We start from the raw sequence: 14,685 nt of genomic DNA, 5'->3' as shown, positions 1-14,685 counted from the left end.
AGGACAGGGAGAATAAGTGATTATTTAAAATCAAAGCTCTGTGTAGACCGTGTTGTTTTATGAATTGGAGCCAAATCTTAATAGTACTAGTGACAACTGGGTTGGTTGAGATTTTGTGGGGCGCTATGGGAAGCTGAGTTTGATGCTGAATTGATCTCCTGAGACAGGCATGTTTGTTATTCCAAAGGAACGCATTCAGCTGCTGATCAAGATTGGTGAAAAAGGATTTATTGATACAAATTGGGATGTGTTGGAAAAGATATAAGAATTTTGGCAGGGTGACCATTTTTATCAGATTGACATGGCCCGCAAGAGATAGGGGAAGGGAGGCCAACCAAGGTATGTATGTTTTACATTAGTGGCTGAAAATTTTTGAGGAACAAATCATTGAAGGAGCCAGTGACAAACACCCCCAAGTATCTGAATCCCTCTGACACTATCTTAAAGGGGAATGTGGATTGGGGAAGTGTTTTCGCCAGTTGGTTTTCAAAAAATAATTCGCTTTTTTGGAGATTTAATTTGTAACCTGATAAATGACTAAACGGATCCAAAATTGAGAATATTGGGGGAAGGGAGGATATGGGGTTGGAAACGTATAAGAGAAGGTCGTCCACGTAAAGGGAGAGTTTATGGACCAGGCCGTGACGAGCGATGCCCTCAAACCTATCATGGCTGTGGAGCCAGATGGCTAGAGACTCAATAGCTATATTAAACAGCAGGGGAGAAAGTGGGCATCCCTGATGTGTCCCGCGCTGGAGAGGAAAAGGCGGTGATTGAATGCTGTTGGTTTGTACAGATGCAAACCGGGAAGCATATAAAAGTTGAATCCAAGAGATAAATTTAGAATCAAAGCCAAATTTTTCTAAAATAAAGAACAGATAGCCCCACTCCACCCTATCAAAGGCTTTTTCCGTGTCGAGTGATACTATGATTTCAGGAGAATTAGAGAGAGAAAAAATAATGTTAAGTAACATCCTAGTGTTGAAAAAAGAATGTCTCCCTAATGTAAAGCCTGTTTGGTCCAGTGAAATTATGGATGGCATCACTCGTTGGAGGCGGTGGGACAGGATTTTGGCCAGTATCTAATCTACATTCAAAAGCGAAATTGGCGTGTAGCTACTGCAAGAGGGTCCTTATCTTTCTTCAGAAGCAAAGAGATGGACGCCATAGACAAAGTCGCTGGTAGTCGGCCTTCATGAAAGGAATCATTGTACATCCTCACTAGAATTGGTACTAATAATGTAGAATACGCCTTGCAAAATTCGACTGTGAAGCCGTTGGGCCTGGGGATTTCCTGTTTTGCATTGATTTGATCGCTTCCTGTATCTCTAGGGTAGAGATGGGGCTACCTAATTCCTTGGCAATGATTTAGTCAATTTTGGTGTACTCTAACGAGTCAAGGGGATTGGGCGTTATTGCGGAAATCAAGGGGCATTCAGAAGTGTAGAGATTGGTGTAGTATACAGAGAAAGTCCTATTAATTTCAACCGGATCAGAGACTAAACTGCCTTTAGGCGATTTGATTCTGGGAATTAACCTGGAAGCACTGTTTGCACGGGCCTGTTGAGCTAGCAGCCTCCCTGCTTTGTCTCCCTGTTCAAAGAAGCGTTGCTTGGATTGTCTCAATTGTCTCTCTATTATGCGTGTCATCAAAAGGTCATGTTCCAAATGTTTTTATAAAGGGTGGGGGAGGGGGTGGAGGAGTATGTTCCATCAAGTTTGAGAAGCTCATCTGCGATTTCTGACAGCATAGCCTTTTCAATCTTTCTCGATTGGGAGACATAGGATATAACCTGCCCTCGGACAGAGGCTTTGAGAGCTTTGAGAGTACCACTACCAATGTCAGGGGTGTCATTAAATTCAAGATAGGAGCGAATCTGTGCAGCAATAAAGTCTTTGAACTCACTATCCGACAGCAAGTGAGAGCTGAATTTCCATAATTTAGGGGAGGTTATACCAAGAGGGAAATTGATGTCAACCGATGTAGGGGCATGATCTGAGGTAGCTATAGCGTGGTATTCGCATGAACTGAAATGATGTAACACATTATTATCAAGCAAAAAGAAATCAATCCGTGAGAACGTATGATGCGCATGTTAAAAAAAGGAGAAAGCTTTACTTTGGGGTTTTTTAAATCTGAGATTCCTAATTGGAATGCGTGATTAAACACTACAATGGCGGATTTGGATAAGGTGGCTTGTTTATGGGATGATCTGTCAAGACTCACATCCTGAACCAAATTAAAATCTCTGCCTATAATTATGTGGTGATTGTCAGCATTTGGAATATTTGCAAAAAAGTTTGCAAAAAATTGGTCGTCATCCCAGGTGAGTGCATAAATGGAAGCCAAAATTACTGGTGAGTTCTGTAACATGCCCGAAACTATGATATAACGGCCATTAGTATCTAGTTTAGTATTGGTCGGTTCGAACATGACACTCTTATGAATCATAATGCCAGCCCCTCTAGCTTTGTCAGAGAATTTTGAGTGGAATAAATGTGTCACGGTTGTGACTTTCAGTCCCTGCTTCATTGTCTAGTTTTTGTATTTCTATGTGTTTTATGTTCCCTGTCTAGTTCTACGTGCCATGTTCTCTGTTTGCCCCAGCTGTTTCTGATTTGTAATCACCTCCCCATGTGTATATTAGTCTTGTTCCCCAGTCAGTCTTTGTCGGATCATTATTTCCTGTTACGTGTCAGTTAAGTGCTCCCGTCTCTGTTTACCTGTTGTTTCCTGCACCCGTTATATTAAACACCCAGTCTTGGGGTTTGATCACTACCTGCCTCGCTGTCCTGCATTTGGGTCCTCACCACACCTCACCGTGACAAAATGGCTCATCCATGCCCTCTTGATACGGAGGGTCTCAGATGTTCATGATGGTGAGTTGACCTGAAACAGTGTAGCGCCTCCCAAGTTGAGGAGGGAGAGAGAGGGGGAGAGAAAGAAGACAAAGAGAGAAGACAAGGAAAAAAAAAAAAGAACATAATCCCAATTGTGACCATACCTAGAGTAACACCCAAAATGCAAGCCATGACTGGGCACTAAAGCTCTTCCAGGGTCTCATTTCCCTTCATAAACAGTGATAAGCCCCATAAATTGCAGAAGGATGAACAGGTGAACAAAGAATCATGAAATCTAACCTGACCAAACACCATGCGGATATACTGAAAAAGAAATAAATACAAATAAATAAAAAAAAAAAAACAGTGAAGCTCTGACTCAATGCTGAAAAGGGGGCCGAGTTGAAAAGTCTGTGTGAGTGTATATGGTGTATGTGTCTGTGCGCACGTGTGTGTGTGCGCATGTATGCATGCATGCGTGTAAATGACAAAAGCATAAATAAATAAATAAATGCAGAAATAAATAATTAAATACATAAATAAATTAAAAATAAATACATTTTGGTAATGAAAAAGGCTATTTCTGTATTTTTACATGTATTTATTTATTTATTTATGCATTTCTATATGTATTTATTTCTGTATTTCTACATTTATTCATTTATATATTTCTACTTTTATTTATTTATTTATTTATTTATTTCTGTATTTCTACATTTCTACATTTATTTATATCAGTCTGTCAAGCTCTTGAAGTTCGCGGACGACACCACCCTCATTGGGCTCATCTCTGGTGGGGATGAGTCAGCCTACAGGCGGGAGATCGACTGCCTGGTGTCCTGGTGCGGACTGAACAACCTAGAGCTCAACGCTGTAAAGACAGTGGAGATGGTTGTGGACTTCAGGAAGAACCCAGCCCCACTTACCCCCGTCACCCTGAGAGACTCCCCAGTCGACACTGCGGAGTCCTTCCGCTTCCTGGGCTCCATCATTACCCAGGACCTCAAGTGGGAGCTGAACATCAGCTCCCTCACCAAAAAAGCACAACAGAGGATGTACTTCCTGCGGCAGCTGAGGAAGTTCAACCTGCAAAAGACAATGATGGTGCACTTCTACACCTCCATCGTTGAGTCCATCCTCACCTCCTCCATCACCATCTGGTACGCTGCTGCTACTGCCAAGGACAAGGGCAGACTGCAGCGTATCATTCGCTCCGCTGAGAAGGTGATTGGCTGCAATCTGCCATCTCTCCAGGACCTGTACGCCTCCAGGACCCTGAGGCGAGCAGGAAAGATTGTGGACGACCCCTCCCACCCTGGACACAAACTTTCTGAAACACTCCCCTCTGGCAGGAGGCTGCGGTCCATCAGGACCAAAACCTCACGCCACAAGAACAGTTTCTTCCCGTCTGCAGCTGGCCTCATCAACAAGGCCCAGGACCCCCCACTGTCACGGCCCCTTATCCCCTCCCCCCATAATCACTACACGCTACATTAACATACAGTCTCCACATCTGACTCAATGCGTTACAATTAACGCACATCTTTTTGGTCATCTTTTGATCTCTGCAATATGAAGGAAAACAAAGGGGAAGGAAAAAAGCAGGAGTGAAAGGCCCAGTTCAGGGATTTCCTCCTACTCCTCCTCCCCCATACTCACCCACAGAATAGCCAGCCCAAACAATATTGCACACATACACAAACACTCACACACTCACACACAAATGCACTGTTGTTCCTGCAACACCAACATCTCCTACCTCACCATACAATTAACATGTGCAATACAACATATATATTTTGTTAATATTTTGATATTTTTTGTATATATTTTGTTAATATTTTGCTATTTTTTGTATTTTGCTATATTTTGTTAATATATTGCTTATATTGTAAATTTCTTTGCTTATCGTGTTGCCTTATGTACCTTATGCACCAACCACACCAAGTCACTTTCCTTGTATGTGCAAACATACTTGGCATAATAAAGAATTCTGATTCTGATACAGTATAGTCTGGTTTAGTTTGATTTGGTACCATTTTGTGAGAAACATGGTCTTATGCTCTCCCTTCAGGTGTAATGGCAAGAGGGTGTGTGAACTAAACACAAATGTCTTCCATACTTCTGATCCCTGCGTTGGCACCTTCAAATACCTGGACATCACCTTCACCTGCCTCCCAGCAAGTGAGTCGTGTGTCTGCATGACACTAACAATGAAACTAAGCTGAAAATAAGTCAGATAAATGTGATGTCTAACCTGATTCACGTTACTTTGACAGTTTACCTTGTTGCATGTGAGGGCTCTGTGGCACACCTACATTGTGGTAAGATCACAGTTTCTCTTTTTTATATGTATGGTGCATTAACATGATAAACATAAGCGTAGTAATTAAAAAACACATTTTCAATGAATTTTCGACACTTGAAACTGCTACTTGCACCTTTGATCACCTGCATCTGAAACTAGAATTTACCACATTTTTCTTTCCACTCTACCTGTCCAACTTTTCCTCCTCCTGTTCTCAGACAAAGGGCAGGTTATAAATGTCCACGGTGCTGATTATGGCCGCCGCGACCAGACCACATGCTCTTACCAACGCCCTACCGCTCAGATCCAAGATGTCTACTGCTCAAGGGTCACTAGCAGTGTTGGTGAAAGGTGCTGTTGCATATTCCTTTGTTATAACTTTAACTTCAGTTTGAGAATTATGGAAAAACAATCATGGTGTATATAGACGTTTTACAACTGAAGTACAATGTTAGTTGCAGGTGGCACAGAGCACATATTTGTTGAAATTTGATGACATGGAAGTAAGACAGTGTATTCACTCATATCGCTCTGCATCCACAGCTGTAATGGGAAAAACAACTGCACTATCAATGTGAGCAACTCAGTGTTTGGGGACCCCTGCGTTGGCACTTACAAGTACCTGGAGTTGGCTTACACATGTGAATGTAAGTACCTGAAAGGCCTGTTTGGGCTGTTTCACTCTGCTGAAGGTAATATGGAGTTACACCACACACGCACAGGAAAATACCTGGGGGTATAATATGGGGTGGGGAAGAAGGCGTGATCTACTTCGATCACATTGGTTCTTGACTTCAAGTGGAATGAAAAATGATCTCAACGCTAAGCTTTTGAGAAACCCATTAGTTAGTTTCTGAAACTGTGCTGACATCATGTACAATGCTGGTTTATGAAAAGCCAACCTGCAGTGACAGCACATTATCTGTCTAAAGTGAGGTTTTTGTCTGTTTTTTGCAGATCCTGTTGCCTCAGCAGAGCAGCCTGTGTGAACATATTCCAATCACAATAATCAGAATATTAATCAATACATGCATATCCATTCATTCGTTGAATAAAATGCATACTAAATGAGCATCATAAATGTATCCTATCCATTTGTGATTTGGTGAGGTGGCTAGAGAAATGTAAGGAGTAACCAGGAAACCAATGAAACAGTTTAAATTGAAGTTTAAGAATAACGTTAAGCAGAATACTGACCTAAATTCATAACTAACTACAGTAGAACATTAATGTGGAATAGTGACATCTTCATTTACATGGAGGAAATGCCTCAAGAAAGAACAAATTAAACCAGACTGGGACAAAATAGAGTTTAAATGTATTAAGGGGGAATGCCCCAACACTGTTAGAAGAAAGTGTTTTGAAACCCAAAAAGTGGGTGTAGTGGCAATATAGTGGAGTTAAAACCTGTTTACACTGGTGTTTCAAGACAACATAGAGTGTTACAAAACACCCTCTGGTGACTGTTTTGAGATCCGAAAATGGTGCTTTGAAGCACTCGGGAAACAGAGTTTTCAAACCTGATATGGAGCATGGATACACCAATGAGATAAGTGGTTTGAAACACATTTCAGAGATTCAAACTCCTTTTTTCTAGGACTGGAGACACCCCTGATTATAGAGATTTGAAAGACTGCACGGTGTTTCGAGGTCTGTAAAACCTGAAACTCGAAACATGACGTGTTTCAAGAGCTTATTTTCCTCAACTCCAAACACCACTTAGGTGTTTTGATACCTTACTTTCATAGACTGAAAACACCACTATGGTGTTTCAATAGCTGTCAGGGAATCCTAACACCACTATGGTGTTTCAATAGCTGTCAGGGAATCCTAACACCACTATGGTGTTTTTATTGATTAATTTATGGCACTCCAGACACCACTATAGTGTTTATCTTTGGCACTGGCAGTAACTGTGTTTTACATTGTTTCATGTCGATACCCCCTCATATGGTCTATCAACCAACTATTTTACCTATTTGTCAAATATTGTTCAATGAGTTAAAATATCTTTACTACAAATGAGGACAGAAAAAGATAACTATTTCAGGCATTTTTATTTATGCTTCATTTATGATTCATGCAGTCACAAACAAATCTTAGTTTCATCAATAAACAATCAGCAGCATACAAGATATCGTATTGTACATATTGTAAGGTCATCCATTCCCACATGAAGCAATGAGATACATCATATGTCCCTAAGTTTCGTGAAAAGTAAAGTCAAAGATATTGTGTGACAAATATATTGTATACTGTACTAAAGACAATTGCGCAATAATTAATAAACATTGGTTCAGCGGCATCCAAAATGTTGTGCGTGATGGATGAATAGATGGATGGACAGACGGATGAACGGACAGGGATTGATCCACAGTATCCATATATTATCTGTTAGGGTTAGGATTATTAAGTAGTTGTATCTGTATACATTTTGGGATACTGCTACCACAAAATGATGTAGGCCTACGAGAAAGCAAGGGCAGTGAGGGAATCAGAGAAGTTGTGCACAGCCACAGTTTTATTTGTGGCTACTATGTAAAATCTTTGTGCTGTAAGAATGGGCCAGTGGTTGAAATATAGGGAGTTACAGGGATGACTGAAGAATCTTGTGGGGTTGATGTTTCCTGGAGCATCATGCTGCTCTGACCTCCTCATTCAACAGTGTCGAGGTCTGTGGCTGAAGGAGGACAGATGATGGACACACTCACTCACACACACACACACACACACACACACACATGCACACCAGAGTTAGTTATGATTCCACTTATGTTCTTCTTGACATCTGCAAAGGCACATACATGATAACTATTACAGTAGAAGCTGAAACACTGAAGTTCTAACAGTAGCCTATGTATTTAGCTACTGACACAAGCCACTGTAGCATTAGCCTAATGTACAGACCCAACAGACGCTACATTTCGCAAACTACTATTTAGCTGGTAAACTACTATTTAGCTATTATTAGCAAAGCACAAACATGATAGAACAAAGCTAAGGTTAAATAGAGAACTGTTTTAAGATGTCAACAAGAGTTTACAAGCTTAGCTAGCAAATATCAGCTAGTTAGCTTTAGGCTAAATAGCTAACTAGCAAACTAAGGTGGCTATCTTAGATACTACAAAATGTAATAAAACGGTCTCCAGCAACATACTGTACCATTGCAACATGTCCAATCCAACGTTAGCTGTGGGTAAACTTAGCCTCTGTAGCAGCACAGCAGGAAGCAGAGAACAGAACAGTGACAGAACAACAAACACACCTCAAGCTAGCTCTGCCCACCTGAGATCTTCCATTTTCCAATTCACACAGACAAAGAAGATAAATGAGGGGTGTCCTGGTCAGCGTGTGCCATGTAAATGCGATGTCCTGGGTTTGAATCTGGTCCAATATGTTTGCTGCATGTCCTCCCAGTCTTTCCTGTCTCTCTCTACTTTGATCTGTCCAATAAATGCAAAAATGCCAAAAACTTAACTCTTAAAAGAAGACAAATGAGTGTCAGAGCTGCAATATCCATTGGTGATACTCTGAAGGACAACAGAAAAGCTATACAACTGTTATTCATTTGAATAACAGTTGAAAAAAATAAATAAAAAGATTGCCCACTAGGCACACAGACCAGCAACCAACATGCTTAGTTCAAAAAGTAAACTATAAAGGTTGAGCTATCTATCACAGTTAAAGGCAGAATCCTCAATACAAACCTAAATTCTAAACAAATGGATAGCCCCAGCGCCAAAAATGAAAAAATAGGAATGGGTGTATATAGAGTGCTATTTATAACTGACTTTCAAACTTTCAAAACACTCTTTGTGTGTCTACAGACTCATACATGTGTATTGATAACACTTAAAACTGGGTATAGCTCCAAAATGTATCATGTTTTGTGTTTCAAAACCAAAATATTGTGTTTAAAGTGCTCCCAAACACTGATATTAGAGTTTCAACTTGAGCCCCACCTAAACACCAATTCCAGTGTTTCAATGGCTGCATTGCACTGCTTATGGTGTTTCAGCACCTGATAACTGCTGTCTCTTACTCCCTCTTCTAACAGTGAAGGAAAACCCCAATCCAGATTTTATTTGGTCGTGTAAATCTTTGTAATATTCACAGATTCTTGAGGAGTTTAACTTTTAGATGGAAAATTAGCTTTTTTCAGATGGCATTAAATAGATAAATGGCATTTCAATCAGGAGAGACTAGGATGAATGCTCAAATGAAAAACTTTATTCATGACGTGGAACACGATGGAAACTTTGGCATAAGCTCCATAGAGGAACTCCTCCCATTCGGGAAGTTAAGAGTACATCCAGAATGGATGTAGGAATTAGGATGTCCCCCTGGGCAGTTCCTCTGGGGGTGGAGGACGGACGAAGCACAGCGACTGGAATGACAGCAGCATACAGCATAGATCTGAGAGAAGCACAAGCATAGTAGGTGACGTGTATATACTCCCGTCACTTAGACGATTGGCTCTCTGAAAAAGAGAGGGAAGTGACAGCTAACTCTGATTGGTTGCTTTTCCACCTATTTATGGGGTTTTCAGTTGAAAATGTTTTATAAGATATTACCTACAAGGAGAATGCTTAAGTTGTGGAAGATAATTGATGAAAGCTTTTGTAGATTTTGCTCTGATGAGGAGGATGCCATGCATTTATTTTGGTACTGTCCACTTGTTGCATCCTTTTGGCAGCAGGTGGCAGATTGGTTACTTTCACAAGCCATTTTCTTGCCTTTGTCCCCTCTCACAATTATGTGGGGAGTTCATGATGACCAAAATACTTTATTGAATACAATTGTATTGCTTGGCCAACTTTACATATTTAATACTCCAAATAAACAGTTATCATTGGCTTCATTTATTTCTTTCCTCAAACATCACTATTTGTTGGAAAGGTTAATTATGAGAGGGAAAGGTAAGGGACTTGCTTTTACTGGTAAATGGGAAAAACTATCAGTTATAAAGGCATGGGATTTTGAGCTTTGATATGTCCTGTTTTTGTATTCTTCTTTTCCTGTTTTTCAATTTTTTTTTTTTTTTTTTTGCCTTTTGTATTGGCTTTATTTATAAAAAACTGTAAATGGAGTGTATAATACTTTATTATGTTCTGTTCTTTTATGTAACTTTATACGTTTTATTTATGTATAAGCTTATATGACTATACCTGCATTTGTTTATATCAGTTAGACTTTCTCTACCTTTTTTCTTCATAACTGGGCTGTGATCTCCATTCTGTCTAGTTAATATACTTTGTTTTACATTTGTTATGTTTACGGTATTTTTCTTCTCTTTTCTGATGTCTCTACATGTTTACACAGTGTCATTTCTGTATTTTGTGTTGTATTGTTATTTTTGTTAAGTAAATAAAAAAACAAAAAAAATTGGTTCTCTGGAGAAAGAGGGAAAGTGTTCGCCAACTCTGATTGGGTGAAGAGAAAGCATGAATGAATGAATGTGATTTAGGTAGTCTTTCTTATTGAAATTGCGTAATACTTCACTAATTAGATGGAAAATTTGCTCCTCTGCCAAACTCAACTGTGGAGTACCACAAGGTTCAATTCTGGGTCCAATTCTCTTCTCTGTATATATGCTACCCTTAGGCCACATAATTAGCAGACATAATATTTCTTTTCACTTTTATGCTGATGACACACAATTATACCTTCCCGTAAACCCCAAAGATGCCAGTAACTTGGGCGTCTGAAAAACTGCCTTGAAGACATGAAGTGCTGGATGTCTCAAAACTTTCTCAAACTCAAAGAGGATAAGACTGAAGTTATTTTGTTTGGTGCTCCAAATATGACTCCAGTGCTTCAGGAGGGTCTTGACACCTTGGTAACTAATATCAAGCCCTCTGCCAAAAACCTGGGATTTATTTTTGACTCCAATTTGTCTTTTAACTCTCAAATACAATCAGTTAGTTTTAGTTAGTTAGTAGTTTTAATTAGTTAGTTTTTATCATTTAAGAAATATTTCTAAAAACAAGTCGTTTTTATCTCCCTCTAACCTGGAGAAAGTCATCCATGCTTTTATATCCTGACATCTCAACTGCAACTCCCTTTATTCTGCTCTCAGTAAAAAAGCATTAAATCGTCTGCAGCTGGTTCAGAATGCAGCAGCTAGGCTTTTAACTGGAACTAGGAGAAGAGACCACATCCCTCCATTGGCTTCCAATTTCCTTTAGAATTCATTTTAAATGGATTAGCTCCAACCTGCATTTCCGACCTACTCACCCCATATGTACAGGGACACTCACTAAGGTCATCAAAAAAGGCTCCGCTCCTAGTTCCAAGAGCTAAACTGGTAACTAAAGGAGAGAGGGCATTTGCCACCAGGGCACCTAAGTTGTGGAATGACCCTCTTTTAAACTTTGTACAGTCATCTGTCTTATTTCTTTTAAACGTCAACTAAAAACGCACCTTTTTAAACTTGCTTTTAACTGACTTTTATTATTTTATTATTTTATTTTATTCTTTTACTTATACATTGTATTTGTGTTTTATTATTTTCTCTTTATGTTCTTATGTTCTCATGTTTATTGATGCTCACATGTGAGTACTTATGTCATATTTTCTTTTGTTTTTATATTCTTTTGTTTTTATTTTATTGTTTTATTCTTTACATGATCCTTTTTACTTTGTCTAAGCACTTTGTAACAATTGTTAAGAAAAGTACTATATAAATAAAGTTATTATTATTATTATTATTATTATGTTCGGGTAAGGCAAACAGGAGAGAGCATTCTGACATAAAGGGAAATTTCTAACTTCTAATGCGGTTTCATTTGTTTTGTCAATGGGAATTCAAAATGTTCTGCATTGCCTTACCAAACATAAGATTAAATAGCCACAGTTTGTTCATCAAAATCTCCCTTTGATCAACAGTACTTAAGTAAGGTGCAACACCATTACAGACTGTAAAGTAAACACAGGATATGATTTATCAATCATCCCTAGAGCAAAATGTATTCCCTTAGCAGAATTAACATTTTTCTAGGTTGAAACTTCCCTGTGCCGTTGCACTTTTGATTTTCATAAGTTACTCAATTGATGTATTTTTGGCTGATTATGATATGTTCAAGACCCAAGAACTGTTGGTTACATTTTGTGCACTTGACTTGGTTCTGCTCTTGTATATGTTGTTTTGCTTTGTTTAATAGTAATAAAAAAAACACTTAACTACAAGTACTTCTAGTACAAGTAGAGACCGCTCTATGAGATGAAGAATGATGGAGGTCTCACTGTATTATAGTAACATAACACAACTGAGTGAACATATGTGTGCACCCATGAGAGGTAATAACACCTCATACAGGTGTGGAGTTCTCTATGTATTGACATAAGACCAACTAAATTACTGCATCACTAACTTAGCATGCCTTCCACCTGCACAGCCCACCATATAAGCCTATTCCAGGTAACAACACACCACTAGAGCTATTAATGATTTGCTACAGTTTACAGTGTAACAACCATACTAAAGGGTGAGGATGTTCCTAAGAAATTTGATGCCAGTAAGAATAACATATCCTCCACAGGCAGTGAAACAGTGACTTCGTGTGTCAATTCTGTGTATTTTAATAGGATTGTTGTGCATGAGGAGAAGTTTGAAAGAGCCACTGTGCCTCTTTCAGCCAAACCGTTTAACTTCCAAAAGGAATACCGACTCACAGAGCAGCAGGTAACCACACTATATTTGATGTGTGTGTGTGTGTGTGTGTGTGTGTGTGTGTGTGTGTGTGTGTGTGTGTGTGAGAGAGAGAGAAAAGCTGATTAAAATTGAAACGTATTAGCAGATTGAACAAAAACACAGTAAACAATTTTAAAAATACAATAAAGACCTGTAGTCACACCCGACGGACTAGTTTAAGCCAAATTCTATTCTATTCTATTCTATTCTATTCTATTCTATTCTATTCTAGTCTAGTCTGAGTATACTTGAGGCAAGTCCTCACAGCTGGAAGCATGCCTGGTGTTGTATGGGTGGATGTTGTCAGTAGTTTATTGTGTGGTGTTTCTGCTCAGGCGCTGGACGTCAGTGACCACTAGCCTCCTCCTCATCCTCCTCGCCTTTACATTCACCTGCAGCTGAGCAATCATGCTTGTGTGTGCGTGTTCGTGTGTGTGTGTGTGTGTGTGTGGTTGAGGGAGCTGTGGGACCTGAGTAAGAACTGTGCAAAAGGAGATCACATATATACTAAGCAAACCAGAGAAGTGAACCATGAAGATGTACTTTACCACCCACTGGCCCTCATTCATCAAGCTATCATATGATCAACACTGATCTTAAAGTGGGTGTACGCTCATTTCACCACAAAAGTCGGTATTTATCAATTCCATCTTTGTCACAGCCCTAAGATCAATCTCACGTCTGCTTGGAAAAAGTGCACGCTCATTTCAAAGAACTATATATTTGTGTTGCGCATGGAAAACTATTGGAACTAGAATTGCACTCGGAGAGCGCAGACCTCCGCCAAGTTTTGTGCTATTATTGCTTGTTCGTGAGTCGGATCCGGATCCACTCCAAAATGTAATGGGTTCTTCCTTGACCCGTGCTATACCCTTCCACAAAGTTTCATGAAAATCAGGCCAGTAATTTTTCGTAATCCTGCTAACAGACAAACAGACAGACAAACAAACAAACAAACGGCACCGAAAACATAACCTCCTTGGTGGAGGTAATTACAGGCATTATAGGCTGCCACAATGTTTTTGGTGTTAGGTTTAATATCAGACGATTTCTTTCTGTCCTGAAAATTAAGATAGCATGGTTAGGATAGGAAATTCTTTCTTTGTAGAATTATGCATTTTTAATTTTAGAGACAAACCTCCTGGAGTGTCCTTTTCTCAGTTGAAACACCGCTGACCGATAATGCAATTGCTTGCCAAATTTTGCTTTTATTACAGCCTTTTATCCCACTTTTAAGATTGCCAAATAAAACACTCCTGGTGGCAACCTCTGCAACCAAAACATCAACTTCTGCTTTGGTAAATTTCTGCTTCTCGGATCTTTTGCTATGTTCCAGTCTGTAGCTTGCATGTTTTCTGCACCAAGTCTTCCTTTTTGTAGGCCAAGAGTTGCCAAACTCACTTAATTTTGTGTGTCATATGTAAATGATCAATTCCATGGCTGCCTCTGATTTATCAATCTACGATGTACTTTGCTCTCATTTTGGTACCGTGACAAAGTTTCATGAATCATACGTGACCTGTTTTAGGATAATTTTCACAATAGATTCTATGCTCTTTTCCATGACAGCTTGATCAATGAGAGCCATTGTATTCAACACTGGTATGGACGTGTAAAGAAAACCTCTCAGCCCACGTTCTTTTGCTTCCTTGTCTGCCAAATGGTAACAATAGCTGTAGTAATAAGCCTACATGGACTCAGGGATGGAGTACACATACATTTGCCGCTTTTCCACCGCATGGTACCGGCTCAACTCGACTCGACTCTACTCGCCTTTTTTGGTTTTCCATTGGGCAAGTACCAGGTACCAGGTACCATATTACCTGGTACCTGGTACTTTTTT

This window comes from Centroberyx gerrardi, chromosome 14 (assembly GCF_048128805.1).
Source record: "Centroberyx gerrardi isolate f3 chromosome 14, fCenGer3.hap1.cur.20231027, whole genome shotgun sequence".
Lineage (NCBI taxonomy): Eukaryota > Metazoa > Chordata > Actinopteri > Beryciformes > Berycidae > Centroberyx > Centroberyx gerrardi.
This window is presented reverse-complemented; position numbering follows the sequence as displayed.